The sequence below is a fragment of the Typopeltis vanoorti genome, chromosome 20 (genome assembly GCF_054136105.1).
Source record: "Typopeltis vanoorti isolate ZY-2024b chromosome 20, IOZ_Tvanoo_1.0, whole genome shotgun sequence".
Taxonomy (NCBI): Eukaryota; Metazoa; Arthropoda; class Arachnida; order Uropygi; family Thelyphonidae; genus Typopeltis; species Typopeltis vanoorti.
Genome location: NC_143568.1, coordinates 96583024 through 96603872, shown reverse-complemented (window position 1 = coordinate 96603872; position 20849 = coordinate 96583024). Strand labels below are relative to the sequence as shown.

Here is a 20849-nt window from a genome sequence, read left to right as displayed (position 1 = left end):
ATTATCAGATGTTATATTTCTATCATCTAAGGCACTTTGTACCGTATCAATCCGCCTATATCTTGGTCTTCCTCTGGGTCATTTTCCTGCCAACCTGGCAGAGAACACTTGTTTTGCTAATCTTTCCTTGCTCATTCTGTTTAAGTGACCATACCACCTGAGATTAGCTCTGCTAATGTATTCTTGGATGCTGACAATGTCAAGTTCTTTCCTAATATCCTCATTTTTAATATGATATTGCCATTGATGCCATCTGTTCACGCCTCTAATCTTTCTCAGGACTCTCATATCTGCGGTCTCTAGTCTTTGGTCAAGTGTTTTACTTCTGACCCAGCTCTCAGATCCATAAGTTAAAACTGGTTTAAACACTGTCTTGTATACAGCTAATTTATTGTTCCAACTAATTTCTTTCTTATTCCATATGAATTTATTCAATTGACTTCCCACCATACCAGCTTTGCTGATTCTGTTGTCTATTTCTATATTTAATTTACCATCTTCAGTAAAAATCGTGCCTAAGTAGATGAAATGTTTTACTTGTTCCACAGGTTTTCCATTCACAACACAGTTGACATTTTCAATGATTCTGCCTATTTTCATTGTCTTTGTCTTTTTATTGCTGACCTTCATACCATATCTATTACAACAGCAATTGAATTTAGTCAGAGAATCTTGCAGACTTGTAGCGGATTTATTTAGAAGTATAACATCATCCGCATAAAGCAAAGAGCTGAGATTAACACCTCCAATTTTTATATCAGGTTTAATACCACTTTCCTTCGTAATGTGATCCATATAGATAATGAATAACAGAGGGGATAATGTACATCCTTGTCTCACACCAGATTTAACATTAAACCATCGTCCTGTACTTCCTTCACTTTTAACTGCTGACTTACAACTCAAATAAAGACTAAGTATTGCTTGATATAATGCCCCATTGACACTATATAACTGCAGCATATTGAATAGCTTCTCTCTTGGCACCTTGTCATATGCCTTTTCCAAATCGACAAAACCTAAATACAGATCTTTGTTATATTCCCATGCTTTCTTGACTATTTGTTGTAAAGTGAAGATCTGATCCTGACAGCCTCTGTTTGGCCTGAATCCAGCTTGTTCTTCACCAAGCTTTTCTTCCACAATTCTTCTCAACCATTTCTCAAGTATACTGCATAGATCTTGCCAGGAACACTCAGTAGGGAAATACCTTTGTAATTCTCACATTCAGTTTTATTTACCTTTTTTATATATGGGTACTATGAGAGCTCTACTCCAATCATCGGGAATTTGTTCCTCTGTCCAGGCTTTCTGAACTATGCAGTGCAGCCACTGTAAGACTTTTATACCACCATACTTCAGCATTTCTGGTCTAATATCATCTACTCCTGCTGCCTTTCCACATTTCAAGCCTTTGATGGCTTTTTCTACTTCTAGGGTTTGATAGTGTGTTGGTAATTCTTTTTATCGCATTGCTAGTATTGACTTTTTCATATTAATCTGCTGTTTTTGTTTCCCAAGGATTGATATGTTGGTTTCACTGAATTTAAAAGGTAATTTTAGCTTTCCAGGAGTTACTTAAGAGTCAAATCCAAATAACTTGGAGGAGACCTCAAAAAAAAAAACATCTTCAAAAATTCCAGATAACTGACTGGGGCTTCTGACTTAATGTCCATTTCCCAACTTCATGTGGTGCACCCTATTAGTAGGTGTCCACTGGATACTGAATGGACAAGGATGGGCTAGCAATTTGCGACTTAGCCAACCAAATTGTAATCTACTGACTTAAGCCACAAATAATGTGATGGCACAACACGATGAGATTTCATGCCAGCTGGAGTCAAATAAGTCAAACAACCCCTCCCCCCCCCCCACTGTTTTTGTCATAAAAGCAGCTACTGGAACAGACTCGAGCTGAAACCTAGATGAAGAACAACAACAATGTCGGAACTGAAGATAGCAACCATCAACATAAGGAATATTAATGAAAACAAAATCAAGCTTGTAGAAGAACAAAAAAAGTACCACATGGACGTAATTGGCATCACTAAAACAAAGAGGACAAAAACAGGTGAGATCTTACTAAATAATAAGTGTAGCATGTTATATTCAGGCAATAATGATCTCTGAGAAAAACATTCATTCGGCTAGCTTGTGGTGAAGATGTCTGCAGAACGAAAAATAAGAATACCATGGTGGACAAAAGAGGTTAAAGAAGCAGTCTTCGAAAAGAAAAAGCCTACCAAAAATTCCTAGCAAATAAGTTAGCAGATGCATTAAAAGAACACAGAGAAATATAAGAGAGCTAAGCTATGTGCAGAAGTAGCTAAACAAAAATCATGGTAAAACTTTGGTAAGAATATAGAAGATAAATATCAGGAATGTGGCAAAATGTTCTGGAGGCTGTTGAGAAAGCTTAGAAATGGAAAAAAGAGTACTGTAAAAAGGAATCAAAGATGATAAAGGTTATATGAAAACTGAAAATAAGGAGATTCTAGATGTCTGGAGTAATTACTTTGAAATACTGTTAAATGAAACAAGTATTGATAGAACTATGGTAGAAAACGCTTTCTGAAACTTGAAATGTGAAAAAGCAGCTGGAGTGGATGATATTCAAACAAATGCTCAAATATGGAAGTTTTACAGTCACTACACTGCATAATTCTGAGTGCCTAGTCAGAAGGTGTCAAATTCCAGGTGATTGGAGTAGAGCTCTCATAGTTCCCATTTATAAGAAAGGAAGGAAATAAATGCGAATGTGAGAATTACAGAGGAATTTCTCCACTTAGTGTTCCAGATAAGATTTATACAAGCGTAATTGAAGAGACACTGAGAAAAATTGTGGAAGAAAAACTGAGAGAAGAACAAGTTGGATTCAGGCCAAATAGGGGTCAGAATCCAATTTTCACATTACAAAAAATAGTTGATAAATAATGGGAATATAACAAGGATCTATGCTTAAGTTTTGTAGATCTGGAAGAAGTACAAGGTGCCCAGGAAAAAGCTTTTCAAAACAGTACAGATATATGGGGTAAATGGAACATTATACAAAGCAATACATAGTCTATATTTAAGTTGTAAGTTAGAATTAAAGGGAATACAGGAAGATGGTTTCATGCAAAATCAGATATAAGACAAGGATGCATTTTATCACCACTTATTCAACTATATGAATCACATTATGAAAGACAGCAGGATTGAACCTGATATTAGAATTAGAGATATCTCATACTTATCTCTTTGTTATATGCAAATGATTCAGGTTCATTCAGATGAAACAGATGTTTTACTCCTAAAGACATCCAATGCAAATCTCTAGAATTCTCAAACTAAATTGAATAACAGTTGTTACAAATTTGGAATGAAAATCAGCAATAAAAAGATCAAAAACTATGAAAAGGAGCAGAAATGTTGCACCCATGAACTGCATTCTGAATGGAGATCCTGTAGAACAAATAAAATATTTGAGTTATTTAGACAGTTTTTAGTGAAATGGCAAGTTAAATCTGGAAATAGACAACAGAATAAGCAAAGCTAGTATGGTTGGTAGTCTATAAATTTATGTGGAATAAAAGAGAAATTAGCCTAAACTAGCAGTATACAAATCTGTGTTCAAAACACAGATATGAGAGTTCTTAGAAAAATTAGGAGCTTGAACAGAAACAGATGGCATCAGTAACAGAATCATATTAAAAATTAAGATTCTTTTTTTTTTTCCCCATAAAAATGAAGATACTGGAAAGGAACTTGACATTGTTAACATGCAACAGTGTGTGAACAAAAATAATCTAAGGTCACTTAAGTAGAATGGATGAGGAAGGATTAGCAAAACAGGTGTTTGATGCCAAAATGGCAGGAAAAAGTCTTAGAAGAAGACAAAAGTTAGTTGGATCGATTCAATCGGAAGTGCCTTAGAAGAATGAAATGTTAGTTATGATGATATTGGAGAACTTTCAAATAATAAACTAATTTGCATCAAAATTGTTGATATGAGATTATTAATAATGTAAACTTGATCATGTAGTGCTGTCATAGTTGCTCCAACACCTGTCCAACACAGGGTACATATCTGGAAATTGATGAAATTTAGTTTTCATGGGATGCAGGTCAGATGTATTTGATAGTCTGTTGGAGTTCTTAGTTAACAGTGTTTGTGATCATTTTTTATTGTGTATGTTTTTGTGTTATTTTGATATGTTTATTATTTTATATCTTAATTTTATTTTTTCAATTGTAACTTTCTGTAATAAATTGTGCAAATAAGAGTTTGAAAATCTTATACTTATTGTTTTTGATACATGTATAACTCAAGACTGTTGTAGCATTCTATAAATTCTTTTGTTTTTCTTGCATTTGTTAGCATTGCTGCTATTTTTGATGTTGATGACATTGGTGATATTTCTTTCTTTGTCAGTGTTTATTTTTTCTTTCTTCTCTCTGTTAATGTTTGTGTTTGCATTCCTTTTGATGTTGGTATTGGTATTTCTTCACCTGAAGGTATACCTTCTGGTTCTGTTGTTTGTGTAAGTTTATGCTCTAGATTCTTTTGACATTTTACCTGTCTCTGCACAAAACTTTGAAGTTCTTTGTTAGTTGTTGTTTTTTCATTTTTGTAAGTTGTGTAACTGTTCCTGCATGTGCGATTTTTTTTTATTATATTATTATTATTGTTTTACATTTTGTAATGTATTTTGTATTGGTGATTTTGAAGCTTGATATTGTTCCATGTGCATCATGTATTCTTCATACTGAATTATCACATGACTGAACACAACTTCCAATGGTGCCACTCTCCTGACACATGCATGTCATGGTTTTATTAATTTCTCAGTTATTGGAAAGCAGTAGCTGACATACATCCCTAAATATTCCATATAGTTATATATATCATAGTTTTAAAAAATTGGCTTTCTTTCCAGGTTGTTGATGAGAAGTTATGTTGTTATTCACTAAATAATGCACTTTTTTTTTTTTTCTAACTATACAGTTAGCAACATTGTGGACAAAACAGATATGTCCATATGCAAAGAGAAACTAAACAACTTCACACAGTATGTAAAACGTAGTCCTCAGAACGTGTGCAGAATTGTTTCATATTAGGTATATTTATCATGCTAGGCAATAAATATACCTATGTGTGTGTGTGATATTGTCTTTAAACAGATAAAAATTAGTGAATGGAGAAATAGAACATATGCTCTATTTTCTAGGAAAGAATCGAATAAAAATACTGAAATTTATAAAATTATAGTAATCAATTCTCTGACCGACTCTTGGGTTTGGTGTTTTTAAAATATTTCATTTGATTATAATGATTTGATTTCACAGCAAATGCCTTATACTCAGAATAATTAACTGGGATTTGTTTTGGTACATTCAAAAAGCGAATAACATGTTAATCAGTTACTTGTTAATAATTAGTCCTTGAAGACTACCTAAGAAGTTTGATAGTTTCTTCATAGTAATAACATTAACAGATAAACGGGGGTGGGGGGGGGGATTATTAAACGGGTGCAAAGAACATTATTATAGAGATGCAGTGCATAAACCATTACATTGGAGAAAGCCCTGTTCCTATTTCAAACATTTCATGGCCTTGCATAAAATTCTGCTGTTCTTGTGGTAAACTTTATATAAGGCAAATTGGCCAAAGTTCTGAGAAAGTGAACCTCATTAAAATGTGGATCAATAATTTAAATAAATAACATCTTTATTTATTTAAATTATATTAGTTTTTGAGTGCAGCCACAGACTCAGTCTTTCATGCAATGGGGCATAGTTCTTTTTTTGATTTTGTGTATAGTATCTAAAGCATAGTCTGCTAGATCTGACTCGCTGTAGTCATGATTACAGGTATATTTATGTTCTGCAAGATCAGCCACCATGCAGATGGTGGCTGATCTTGCACTCTGTCCATAGTAGGCTAGCTTGCAGGAACAAGGAACTGAGAGGAAGAAGTTGGTTTTTAAGAGAAAGATAAAGGCAGCTAGTTGCAAGTGAGGCGTGAAGACAGCACATGAATTGTTTTTTGAGATAATTTTAGACATAGCCCCAGACATACAGTGGTTTGATAGCATTACTGTAATTATAAGAGTAGGTCAAGGATTGGGGGAAGGATTAAGTATTTTTTTGATTCTGTAAGAATGGTAGTCATTAGATGGGAATGTGTGGTGTATATGATGGAGTTCAGTTGCACACTCAATGGATAAAACATTAGAGATACCTACCTAATAGCATGTCAGTGCTCTCCTAACATGAATAACAGCCTGTACTCTCCAAGGCATTGACTCCATCAGATGCCAGAGATAATTCCAGCCATGCCTGTTGCAACATTTTCCACAACTACACCTTAGACGTTGGTCCCAGATACATGGATCTGATGTCTCACTCTACAGCATCCTAGAGAGAGAGATTCAATCAGATTTAAATCTGTCTACTTCGGGCTACTGAATGGTCCCATACTCAGATGAGTGTTCCTTGAGCCATGTCTTGGTGGTTGTGACCCGGTGGGATGCCGCATTGTCCTGCTGAAACAGACCAGCTGCAGGATGCACAAAAATCATGAAGAGTGTGTAAGTGCAAGCCTACATTCTGGTAGCTCGCACCATTTAAAGACCTCTCCAGACACACTAAAGGACCTAATGTGTCACATGAGAAGGCTCCCCAAACCATCACAGAGCTGCTACCACCTTGAACAGAGCCAACCTTTCATGATGGAGGGGGGGGAGCATGCTCTCATTGCCACACCAGCACCCCTCCCATTAGCTTCGTACAACTGATAATGGGATTCATCAGACCACATGACTCTGATCTACTCTACAGAGGTCCAATTTGATGGTCCCGACACCAAATCTGAATAAAAATGATGGTCTAAACATTCCAAGAATGTGGAGGACCTATCTGCAACCTTCATAGCAACCACAAAGAAAAATCTCAATACAAGAATACTTAGTGAAGTGTTTTTTTTCTTGTTTACTTGGTGACCAACCACATGCCATTGATGACAGGGATCGACGTAGACTGTCTAGGCTTGTACAGACCAACTGCAATGCAGTGGACACAAATCATTGGGCACTGTGCCCAATGACAAGCTGTCAACAGGTGCACAGTTAAGGCATTGGTTCCCATACCCATGGTATGTAGGGTATGCCACACTGTTCGTCGCTAATGCTGCTTGGTCCCCTGACATTGAAACTGGATGTGATTTGTGCCCACTGCCTTGCAGTTGGTCTGTACAAGCTTAGACAGTCTACGTCGATCCCTGTCATCAATGGCATGTGATTGGTCACCAAGTAAACAAGAAAAAAAAACACTTCACTAAGTATTCTTGTATTGAGATTTTTCTTTGTGGTTGCTATGAAGGTTGCAGATAGGTCCTCCACATTCTTGGAATGGTTAGACCATCATTTTTATTCAGATTTGGATTGTGTTTGAGCATTTCACATGCCTCTTTGAATTTCCTCTCGAACCAGGTTTTGGTGTGGTGTAGGGACTTGGTACCTTTCCAATCAATTCTGTGGTATGTTTGGAGTGCGTGGTCAGAAAGGCCGGTTTTTCCAAAATTGAGGTATTTAATATGTCGTTTGTGTTCATCCTTCCTAATTGGGATGGTTCGCCCTGTTTCCCCTATGTATGATATGTTACATGTGCATCATATTTTGTAAACCCCTGGGTGGGCTAGGTCTGGCAGAGGATCCTTGGAAGAACTGAGTAGGTGTCTTAATTTTGTCGGAGGTTTAAAGGTGGTTTTAATGTTGTATTTGTGTAGTGTTCTGTCTATTTTTTCTGAAATTCCTCTAATATATGGTATGGCAATAGCATATGTTAGTGAGTTTTCCTGTATCCATTTTTTATAAAAGTATGGTTGATGATCTCATATTCCTGGTTAAGAGGGTTATGATCCCTAGTTCTTGTGTTGGGTGGTGATAAGAAGTTTTGTGTATGTACTGGCCTGTGTGTATGTGGGTTTGCGATAGACTGAGAAGGAGAGACAGCATGAGGGAAGACGTGATGCGTGTGTCTAGGCACAGAAGAGTTGTTTTTGTCTATTTCAATTGGGTGCGTTTGTGTTGTTTGTTCAGGTGGCTAAGGAATGTATTTAGTGCTTCGCGGCCATGGGGCCAAATGGTGAAAATATCGTTGACGTATCTGAGCCAAATTTTGGGCTTTAGGCACGCCGACTCTAGAGCTCGTTGCTTAAAGTCTTCCATATGAAAGTTAGCTATGGGGGGGGGGGGGGCAGTGAGCCCGTGGCTGTACCCTCTTTTTGAAGGTAAAAATTGTTTTGCCACACGAAATACCTGGAGTGGAATACGTGGGCAAAGAAGGCCGTGATGTCATGTGGAAATATGTTCTGTAAGAGCAAGATAGTATTTTTGATTGGGACATTGGTGAAAAGGGAAGTTATGTCAAAGCTGACTAATAGATCTTGGTCGTTGAGTGTAATGTTTTTAATTTTGTTTATGAAATGTTGTGTATTTTTTATGTAGGAAGGGGAATGACCTACCAATTCCTTGAGTGTAGCCGCTAGTTTTTTGGCTAAGTGGTGATTTGAGCTGTCGATTCCTTCCACAATCGGACGTAGTGGTGTGTCTGTTTTGTGTACTTTTGGCAGGCCATGAATTCTGGGTGCACAGGCATACTGAGGTATTAGTTTTTTAATTGTTTTTTCTGCGCAAGTGTTAACGGATTTAATTAATTCAATTGTTTTCTTTTTGTTGCGTTGCATGGGGTTATAATTTACCATTTGGTAGGTATTGTGGTCCGATACCAAATGGTTAATTTTTTCTATGTAAGTTGTCTGATCTAAAACAATAATGTCATTCCCTTTATCTGCTTTTGTGATAATGTCCTGGTTATTTTTAGGGATTTGAGGCCAGTTTTTCCGCTTTGTTTAGGTTGCTGCTTAATTTGCTGTTTGAATTTAGTAAACAAGTAGTTTCCATGCGTATTTTGTCAATTAAATTTGCAGGAAGGGATCTTAAACCTCTCTTGATATGATAACCTTAAAAGAAAGACACATAGTATCAAAGATACTTGATAACATACTGAAGGAAGTGGAGAAGCTTTTGAATCTGTATATTGTAAAAGAAAGGTTACCATTAATAATAGTAACTGGGTATGGTTATTATTAGATATATGAAGAGCCAAAGGCTTCAATTCGGCGACATATGACTTGTTTAAGTTAAGGGATATTACATCCCATATCATTTCTTAGCCGAAAAAGAAACTCAAAGAGTTTCATGCCGAATATAGTAGAAACTATATAAAGTTCTTTACAAACTATACAAACTCTTTGAGTTTCTTATTTGGCTAAGAAACGATATGGGATGTAATATCCCTTAACTTAAACAAGTCATATGTCGCCGAATTGAAGCCTTTGGCTCTTCATATATCTAATAATTTATTAGGACACCTCTCGGCAATACTCATAGAAGGGTTGTAAGTTCTGTTCGCTACAAACTTGATATTAACTAGGTCTACCTACTCACTGATGAGACCTCAATAAAGGTTGAAACCGGTCTGGGTAGTGACCTTCTCTCATAATGTAGAACAGAAATACAGCTCCTAGGAGCTAGGTTCACATTATGGGTAAATATCAAGAATAGTGATCAGAGCTTGCACTACTTTTAGGGTCAGTTGCTGCAGTATCCAAGTATTTGCTTATGCTTGGAATCGCCGAACTTTATATAGTTTCTACTATATTCGGCATGAAACTCTTTGAGTTTCTTATTCGGCTAAGAAACAATATGGGATGTAATATCCCTTAACTTAAACAAGTCATATGTCGCCGAATTGAAGCCTTTGGCTCTTCATATATCTAATAATCTTGCTCCACCTTAGACATGAGTTGCCTCAGCTTGCACTACTTTTAGGGTCAGTTGCTGCAGTATCCAGGTATTTGCATACGCTTGGAATCGCCAAACTTTATATAGTTTCTACTATATTCGGCTAAGAAACGATATGGGATGTAATATCCCTTAACTTAAACAAGTCATGTTGCCGAATTGAAGCCCTTGGCTCTTCATATATCTAATAATCTTATATTTTGGTTTTCTAAAGCACTTCTAACTGCGTCACTCTACCTACATATTGATCTTCCTCTGGGTTTCTCCACCGCCAGTTTTTTCTGGCATTAAAAAACTCTTGTTTTGCTAACCTTTCCTTTTCCGTTCTAATTAAGTGACCATACCATGGAAAATTAGCTCTGCTTGCATATTTCTGAATGCTAACATCAAGTTTAATATGCCATCTCTTCACTTCAATAATTATTATCAGTAATAATAATATTGTCAGATCTTATATTTTGGTTTTCTAAAGCACTTCTAACTGCGTCACTCTACCTACATATTGATCTTCCTCTGGGTCTCTCCACCACCACCTGGCATTAAACTCTTGTTTTGCTAACCTTTCTCTTCCGTTCTAATTAAGTGACCATACCATGGAAAATTAGCTCTGCACATATTTCTGAATGCTAACATCAAGTTTAATATGCCATCTCTTCACTTCATTAATTATTATCTGAACTTAAGAAGCTGCATGCATCTATCTTCAGTCTTTGCTCAACTGTTTTCATTTCTAACCAGTGCTCAGATTTCCTAAGTTAAAATTGATAATTGGTATAAACACTGTCTTGTATATAGCTAGTTGAATATATTGACTGATTTCTCTCATATTCCATACAAATTTATTCAATTGCCTTCCCATAATACCACCTTTGCTGCTTATTCTGTTGTCTATTTCCAAATTTAATTTTCTGTTTTCACTGAAATTGTGCTAAAATAGCTGAAATGGTTTACTTGCTCTATAGGTTTCCTAATTCAGGATGCAATTGATATTTTCATAATTCCTGTTTACTGCTGAGTTTCATGCATAATTTTTTACAGCAGCAGTTTAATTGAGTTAAGGAACCTTGAAGATGCACTGGATTTATTTAGGAGTATAACATCATCTACATAAAGTAAAGAGCTGAAATTATCTCCAATTTTGACCTTTAACTAATGCTTTCCTTCGTGCTGTGATACATATGGATAACGAATAACAGTGGAGATAAGGTGCACCCTTATCTCAACCTGATTTTATGTCAGCCTGTCTTCCTGTATTTCTTTCAGTTCTAACTGCTGACTTAGAATTCACAATATAAACTATCTATTGCTTGATATAAATATCCCATTTACACTATGTAATCGTAACAGTTTGAACAGTCTTTTTCTTCGAACCTTGTCATATGCCTTTTCTAGATCTGCAAAACTTAAATGCCGACCCTTGTTATATGCCCATGATTTTTCAGCTGTTTGTCTTGAAGTGCAAACTGATCCTGAAATTTTCTATGGCCTGAACCCAACTTGTCTTCTCCAAGATTCTCTCTGACATCTGACATTTTTTTCTTCTCTTAAGAAGCTGCATGCATATATATTACCTATAGAACGCTCAGTAGGGAAATTGTTCTGTAATACTTACATTCAGTTGTATTCCCTTTTCATACATGGATGTATTTTCTTGAACATATGTTCAAGTAAAATATAAATTGTTTTAATTAATTACAAAAAATTATAACATTAAATAATTTTTATTGTATTGTGAAATACTGATAAGAAAGTGGCAGAGAATTTATGTAATTTAGAGCACATGTGATCGATGCAAGTGAAGCTGAAGTATATGTGATTGAAACTGAAATTAATTTCTTTAGTATGTGGAGGATTTTGACATATGATAGAAGAAAATACTAAAGAAAAGTGTGAATAATGTGTGAAATATTTAATAAAGTAATTTACCTCTATACAAAGGCACATGTTGACAGTGACATTCTCAACCCATATGACATTATAGGCCATCTGTTTGACTGGCAGTGGGTAACACTAATAAATAACTGCAGCTAGGAATAGAGAGAGAAGTGGTGGAAAATTTGAGCTTATGGAATAATATGGTTTGAAGCATTCCATAAGATTAATTAAAGAATAAAACCAAATTATTAAGAAGTGCACAGATGTACAATCTTAACTGCAATCAGTATGCTGATATCTTCAGATGTAATGTAACTGTTGATATTCATATCATTTAGTGATTAGAAGAGAAGGTATTTATTTTAATGTGTATAAAATTGTCATAATTTAGATCGTTTTACAATTGTTGCTCTGTGATTTGATTAGTTTCAGTTTCTTAACCATATATGATCAGCACTTAAGAAATTGATATTTATGTTTAAAAAATGTCACGTATGTAAGATTTATTGTATTTATGAGATTCTGATGGCTGTGATAATTTCAGTAGTTCTCTACTACATGTAATTTACAATTTTTAAGTGTATTCTGTCACTCATCATAAAGACATTCTCTTTTTGTTAACTAAGATAACATGTCAGCTATTACTGACTTCTTTCTTGCCACTTAGTTGAACAAGTGCACATCCTCACCAAGGAGGTTGATGGGTAATTGATAGCCAACATAGAGAAGACAAAAAGAGAGGGAATGGAAGTTTGAGAGTGCAGACCAAAGAGTTTTCTTTGCAGGAAGTTTTCAAAAAACTTGATAGTCAGAATGTATTAACAGAGAATTCTGAGATGATAATCTTAGCAAGGTGAATCCTTTGACTGGAAAAGTTGATACTATTCAATAAGTGAATAGTAATAAAAGAAGATATTAAGTAGACATTCTATTTTAGTGTTCAAAGAAATGCTAAATGAAAAGTTTTTGTCGACACCAGGGATATGAATTATGTTCTCAGATCCTATGACGAAATTAAAGAAATCTGAAACTGTAAAGTTTACGTTGATACCTTTTTTAGTTATTAAGTAGTAAAAGAAACTGTTTTGTCTAGTAAAGGATATGTGATTTAGACTTCATGCAATTAATTTGGCTGAAGTAAGAATATTTACACTCATTGAAACAATGAGGATGAATGGAACAATACGAGGGTGGTCTAAAATGTTCTCAGCCTCGGCCATAGATGGCAACACTATCGACAAGATTTTTTTTTCTAAGTTGGTACATCTGTCATAAGCATCCATGTGTAATTGCAGGTCATTCTATCAAGTAGTTTGTTTTATACAGTTGTCTGAAGCAAAAGTGTTGTCTGTAACCCTTGAAATGGATAAAATTGAGTATCATGCGGTTATAAAATTCTTTGTAAAAGAAGATTTAATGCTAAAATAAATTCATTTTCATTCGAAGTACATAAAAGTTCGAGTACTCTTCTCCTTCATTTTTGACAATTAAGAAATGGGCTGCCAAGTTTAAATGTGGCCGTACGAGCCTTCAAGTTGATCCACGTGAAAGACGTTCAAAAAGTGTAACAATACCAGAAATCATTGATCAAGTGCATGATATGGTATTGATGACTGGCAAGTCAAAGTACATGAAATTGCTGAGACTATAGGCATTTCAAAAGAATGTGTAGGATATATATTGCATGAAGAATTGCAAATCAAAAAGCTTTGCACAAGATGGGTGCCGCACTTGCTCATAGCAGATCAAAAATGCACTTGCATGAAAATCTCTGAACAGTGCTTGGAGCGTTTTAACAAGAATAAAACTGATTTTGTGCATTGATTTATTACTATGGATGAGACTTGGATTCAGTATTACACACAGAATCCAAACAGCACTCAAAACAGTGGACAGAAGCCAGTTCTTCAGTGCCAAAGAAGACAAAGTCGGTTCCATCAGTAGGAAAGGTCATGGCATCGGTGTTTTGGTATACTAAAGGCATTTTGTTTATTAATTATCTTGAAAAGGGTAAAACAATAACCAGGGAATATTATTCTGATCTTTTTAACCAGACCAGATGAAAAAATTCATTAGAAAGACCCGGTTTGCAGAAGAAAAAAAAATCATCTTTCATCAGGACAATACCCTGCCCACAAATATGTTTTGACAATGGAAAAATTTTAAATTAAGGGATCTGCACTATGAATTGTTGGAACATTCACCCTGTTCCCTAGATTTGGCTCCCTTTGACTTCTATCTCTTCACCAAACTAAAACTCTTCCTCGCTGGTCAGCGTTTTTCTTCGAATCAAGAGGTGATTACAGCTGTAAAGGGGTATTTTGCAGACCTTACTGAGAACCACTACCGGGATGGGATAATGGCGCTGGAGCCACTCTGGAATAAATGTATTAGTGTTAAGGGAGATTATGTTGAAAAATAAAAATAATTTTGAAATTATAAATTTGTTTTTTCATTGTTAGGCCGAGAACCTTTCAGACCACCCTCGTATATGCTAAATAAGGAAATGCTATTCTCATGTAAGTTAAGAAGTTTTCTCTTTTAAGAAAAAGGCCTGATAAAGAAACTTTAATAAACATTTACTGTTTGTAAGAATTTGTTGTGAAAAGCAAAATGTTCAGTCTTGTAGACTGATTAAGTAAGTGTTGAACAAACCACTAATAGAATGAATCATGGTTTTTATTTAGAAAGCCTTGGATCCAGTTAGCTTCAAAGTTTTTAATTTTATTTACCTTGTGTATAGTATTATTTAACTTCAATAAACAAATAAGTAAACATAATTTATTTATTTATTTAAAAGAAAAGAATTGAATGACTTAAACCCAGAGAAATGGAAAAAAACAGTTTATTAGTACTACACAACTAGTTTCAGCTTTTTAACAGCCTTTGTCAAGTGCACATTATAAAAGAAATAACCATTAAACATGGAGGAAAAAACTGTAAACATCACAGAAAGTAAATTTATATATTATTTAACGTTAAAATGTTGAAGTCAACATATTCAAAGCTGTTTCCTCGTTGGCTACATTGTATGTGTGCGTGCTTATAGCATCTCGTGTTTGATCACAGCAGAATGACAGTCTGAAAGGTTGTACCTTAGGTTGTTGTTTAAATGTACAGGGTTGAGGATGATTTCCATAGATTCTATAATTTTCCTTTCCAATTCGTCATGGCAACAGAAAATGTTAGATTTGTCCCAAAGGATTGTATTTGCTATGGTTTTCTTCATCAGGATTGGCCGAAAACAAAACATGGCTAGATAAAGCACTAGCACGTGTTTTCTTTTAAGCGATGTCTCTCTTTTGTTCCTCAATGCGTAACTCGATTGACTTATCTGTTTGGCCAAAGTAAGGAATGTCACACCAGATCTGATAAACACCATGATATTTAAGTTATGAATACTAGGTTTAGAATGGCTTACTAAAGAATGGATTTTTGGAAGAGGAGTAAATAAAGTTCTTATGTTGTATTTTTTAAGAACCTTGGCTAATTTGGGAGAAACAGAGCTTATGTATGGTATAGAAATATTGCCTTTTACATTATTCATCTCTTCATTATGGCAACCAGGAGGATTAAATAGGAATTTTTTAGTAATCTTTTGAAAATATCCATTTATTCGAAAAGTAGATCTGAGAAAATTGAAAATAGGTAATCCTTTATCTCCCATACTTGCCAACATTTATCGTGAAGATAAATAAGATGTTTGAATTGTTACAGAGTGACACTTACTCAATCCTTGAGAGATCCCACTCGTGAACTCCAAAACTGGACCAACAACTTACTGAAAACTATTTCTGAACTGTCTAGAAACATTTGCCTTTCTCTTCGCTCTCTCCATCCACTGATTCTGCATTTATATGGAGTCCCCAAAATCCACAAGGAAAAACCCCACTTCGTCCTATCGTTGAAGGTATTGACTCTCCAACATACAACCTTTCCAAATATCTGGCAAAATCTCTCAAATGTTTTTCCAACAAGTCACCGTCTTTTATTAATAACTCTATGGATTTTGTGTCATATATATTAAAGATATTATTGTCAAGGAAGATGAAATCATGGCTAGCTTTGACATAGTCTCCTTGTTCACAAATGTTCCTACAGAAGAAGTTCTGGTACTACTCAAGGATAAATTATCTAAAAAGATCTTAGCCTTAATTACTCATTGCATCAAGTCAAGATACTTTAAATTTCAGGATACCATCTATAAACAAAATCATGGTCTTGCTATGGGTAATCCTTTATCTCCTGTACTTGCCAACATTTATCTTGAAGATTTGGAAGTTAAAGCTATCTCTTTCTATCCATTAAAACCAAGAATTTGGAAACGATATGTTGACGACATTTTTAAATGTTGCCTGAAATTCCTTGAACATCTAAATGGTCAACACCCAAATATTAAATTTTCAGCCGAGTTTGAAGCTAATGGTTTACTTCCTTTTCTAGACATCAAACTAACCCGTTCTTCAGAAAAAAACTAAATATTCTCGATCTACAGGAAACCTACGCACACCAACAGATATCTCCATAGTCAATCCCATCATTATCCTCCTCAGAAATTTGGAATAATTTCTACTCTGGGACATCCCAATTGAACTTCATAAAGAAATCAGTTTAATTAGATCTACTTTTCGACCAAATGGATATTCTCAAAAGATTACTAAAAAATTCCTATTTAATCCTCCTGGTTGCCATAATGAAGAGACGAATAATGTAAAAGGCAATATCTTTATACCATACATAAACTCTGTTTCTCCCAAATTAGCCAAGGTTCTTAAAAAATACATTAAGAACTTTATTTACTCCTCTTCCAAAAATCCATTCTTTAGTAAGTCATCCAAAACTTAGTCATCATAATCTTAAATATCCTGGTGTTTATCAGATCTGGTGTGACATTCCTTACTTTGGCCAAACAGATAAGTCAATCGAGTTATGCATTGAGGAACACAAGAGAGACATTGCTTACAAGAGAACACGTGCCAGTGCTTTATCTAGCCATGTTTTTTTTTTCGGCCAATCCTGTTGAAGAAAACCATAGCCATACAATCCTTTGGGACAAATCTAACAACATTTTCTGTTGCCACGACGAATTGGAAAGAAAGATTATAGAATCTAAGGAAATCATCCTCAACCCTGTACATCTAAACTACAACCTTTCAGACTGTCATTCTGCCGTGATCAAATACTGGTGCTCATGAGATACTATATTACACGCACACGTACAATGTAGCCAATGAGGGAACAGCTTTGAATACGTTGACTTCAACATTTTAACGTTAAATAATATATAAATTTACTTTCCGTGATGTTTACAGTTTTTTCCTCCGTGTTTAGTGGTTATTTCTTTTATAATGTGCACCTGACGAAGGCTGTTAAAAAGCTGAAACTAGTTGTTTTATTAAAACGCTTAAGGAATTGAACAACGTAGTTAAGGATATAAATTAAATTATACTTTCCGATATTTCAGCAACGTCACGTTGCCATCTTCTAAAGGAACTTACAAAAAAAAAGGCACGTGCACATAGGCACTACAACACAGTAACTGGGAATGATGAGATGAAGCTATTGTTCTCCTAAAAGTCTTGATGGTGCCCTCTATCAGGCTAAGCAGGTGTTCTTGGCCATTGGGCTGAAGGTCTGCTGATGTAAGCCTCCCAAATTTGGGGCAGTCGCATACAACCAAATTTGTTGAGGTTTGGAGAATTTCTTAGGGCTGAGGCTGATACCATAAATAGTCTTTCGAATTTGTATTTGCTACGGTGTATTACTGTAGCTTTCTTCCACTGTATTCTGTGGTGTGTATCCAGAGCATGGTCTGCAAGACCAGAATGACTGTACTTGTGAAAACGGATGTAGTCCTTGTGTTCAGAAATTCTGATATTCGCTGTCCTGCCTGTTTGGCCAAAGTAAGACAGTTTACAACTGCAAGGGACCTGGTATACACCAGGTAGGTCTAGGGGAAGTTACCAACAGATTAAAGCCATTTAACTCTATACCCCCCCCCATATTTACGGACTCCCAAAAATACATAAAGAAAATGTGCCATTACATCCCATAGTGGATGGCATTGATTTCCCCACATACAAATTAGCTAAACATTTGGCCAAAGAGCTCACACACTATTGTTATTATCTCCTTCTTTCTTCTTTGTTTTCTGTGTGTAGTCATTTTCTTGTTAATGTTCTATCTTAAATCCTTGTCATACCAACTAAGCCTGAAATCTCTAACCTATCTCTCTGGGGCCGCTTCTCCATTCGGAACTCTGACAAAATTTATTTATTTTAGCTGCGCCAGCCAGAGTCCTAGTACAGAAGAGTTCTTGTACACAGAAGCCTTCCCAGAGTTTAAGTATTACCTATCTTATTAAAGTATTAAGTGCCTGTAGAAACTTCAACATTGCAGTCATGGCCTAAACTTTCTAAACTTTATTTAATTTCCCCTTATTCACAGGTTCGAACTTTAGCGAGTGGTAATTTCAATCTCATGCTCAGACTTACATAGGAAAAACCTGTTTATTAATTATTAAGATTACATACATTAAGCTTCCACACATCAAAGATATGTCATATCAAAATTCTATCTTCAAATTTCTAATAAAAAAACACTAGTCGCCCGCCAGCCTAATGGAACCTTGGTTTTCTCAGTTTACAGAAAACCCACCCATACAGGCAGATACATTCACCAACACTCCCCCCCCCCCCACAACAATATTGAGTAGTGAAAACACTATACAACAGGGCTAAACTAATCTGTTCAAATGTCTTGGCCCTAAACACTGAACTAAATCACATCCTCAACACTTTCTCAGCCAATGGCTACCCCCCCAAAAAAAATCCAAAAAATATTAGAACCTACAAACCACAGATCCCCTCTTCCCCACCCCCACAACAATGATTACTCTAAATCCATCACCATTCCCTACATCCGAGGCACCTTGGAAAAGATTTACCAAAATCTTAAAAAAACATGACCTGACCTCCTGTTACAAACCTTACAGAAAATTGGCATCCCTTATCTGCTCCACTAAAGACCAGCCACTTCCCCTAGACCTACCTGGTGTATACCAGGTCCCTTGCAGTTGTAAACTGTCTTACTTTGGCCAAACAGGCAGGACAGCGAATATCAGAATTTCTGAACACAAGGACTACATCCATTTTCACAAGTACAGCCATTCTGGTCTTGCAGACCATGCTCTGGATACATGCCACAGAATACGGTGGAAGAAAGCTACAGTAATACACCGTAGCAAATACAAATTCGAAAGACTATTTATGGAATCAGCCTCGGCTCTAAGAAATTCTCCAAACCTCAACAAATTTGGTTGTATGCGACTGCCCCAAATTTGGGAGGCTTACATCAGCAGACCTTCAGCCCAACGGCCAAGAACACCTGCTTAGCTTGCTAGAAGGCACCATCAGGACTTTTAGGAGAACAGTAGCTTCATCTCTTCATTCCCAGTTACTGTGTTGTAGTGCCTACGTGCACGTGCCTTTTTTTGTAAGTTCCTTTAGAAGATGGCAACGTGACGTTGCTGAAATATCGGAAAGTATTTATTAAAGTATAATTTAATTTATATCCTTAACTACGTTGTTCAATTCCTTAAGTGTTTTAATAATGCATAACCAACGTATAAGCCTGTCTACGAGAATGAAACTAGTTGTGTAGTACTGAGAAACTGTTTTTTCTATTTCTCTCGGTTTAAGTCATTCAATTCTTTTTAAAAATATATATAATAACCAAGTCAATCAATCTTCATACATATATAATTGTTTTATTTGGTATTCAGTCAGTCATTTCCTGTATTCTAAAAAGAATAGAGTTCAGCGATTGCACCAATCAGATTGAACCCATAAAATTTAACACTTGGTGTAAGAGCATTAAGATGCATCTGTAAGATACATTGAGTGTGTACCTCTTGTCACGCCATGTAAGAACTCCACATTACATGGAAGTGGTATTTTCTGTTTGTTGAATATTATCGATGGTAGGACTATTTTGTTTCTTCAATTCTCTCTTGTTTAGAAAGAGGAAAAGATGACAGAATTAAACTGATGTTTTGATACAACTGATATAATTTAGCTCCTGCTTATTCCACCCAAAGAACTAAGTATTCAGAATTTACTTAGTTTCATTTGGAGTGCAGTTTGATGGATTACTATGATGTTTTCATATCCTGTGTGCTTCTCATTATGAAATTAATTCATCTTAGGATACAGATTTTCTTATTGTATAGTTTAAATTCAAAAAAAAAAAAAAAATGTCTGTGAGAGAATGAATTATTAATTTACATTTTAATGACTTGTGTATATATTGAAGTCGATGGACACCATAGTGTGAGGAACAGTCATCCATTGCTCTAACCGTAATAAGATGTACACCCCCCCCCCTTTCACTGCAATGACTGCAGCAATTCTACAGGGTGTACTTTTCTCAAGTGTAGGATAGCAATCAATGGGAATTTTGGACCATTCTTCCTTTAAGCATGTAATGAGGTCCTGGACTGTTGTGGCACAAACATCCCTTGATCTCACCCGATGATTCAGTTCATCCCACAGATGTTCAGAAGGGTTGAGATTAGGAATCTGTGAAGACCAGTCAAGTGCGGTGATGTTCATGTCCACAAACCACATGGTTGAAGCAGCAGCATTATGACAAGGTGCATTGTGTTGCTGAAAGAGACAGCGGTCATTTTCGTAGAAACACCACAAACTAAGAAGCATTGCATTGTCTAGAATATTGATATCTCTTGGAGTACAATGTTTGTGGCACCACAAACAGGTCTGAGGCAAAAACAAGACTATACCATTGTAACACAGCTTTCTAAGCATCCATGTCTCACTGTTCATGCTCTTTGCACCACTGAAGACAATGCTGCATGTTGGTTCGGGTAATGTGAGGTTTACATATTGCAGTCCTACCATGAAAACCCATGTTGTGAGCCTCTCTTATTAATGTTTTTGTACAGATTTGTATTCTAGTTGATGCCCAGAAGTCTGCATTCAACACGTCAGCTGACAAATGGCAGTTTTTACATATTATCTTTCATAGCGCCCTACAGTCACATTCAGTGAATGTGGTAGGTTGTCTAGTGCAGGTAGCACTTGCAGTTGACTTCTTGTGCTTCCATCT

At 35.7% G+C, this 20849-nt stretch overlaps 1 protein-coding gene across 6 annotated transcripts in view; it reads left to right on the top strand.

Moving 5' to 3' along the window:
• LOC150095691 (uncharacterized) overlaps nucleotides 1-20849 on the top strand; it is a 369335-nt gene that overhangs the window by 170490 nt on the left and 177996 nt on the right. The gene's annotated exons all lie outside the window — the stretch shown is intronic.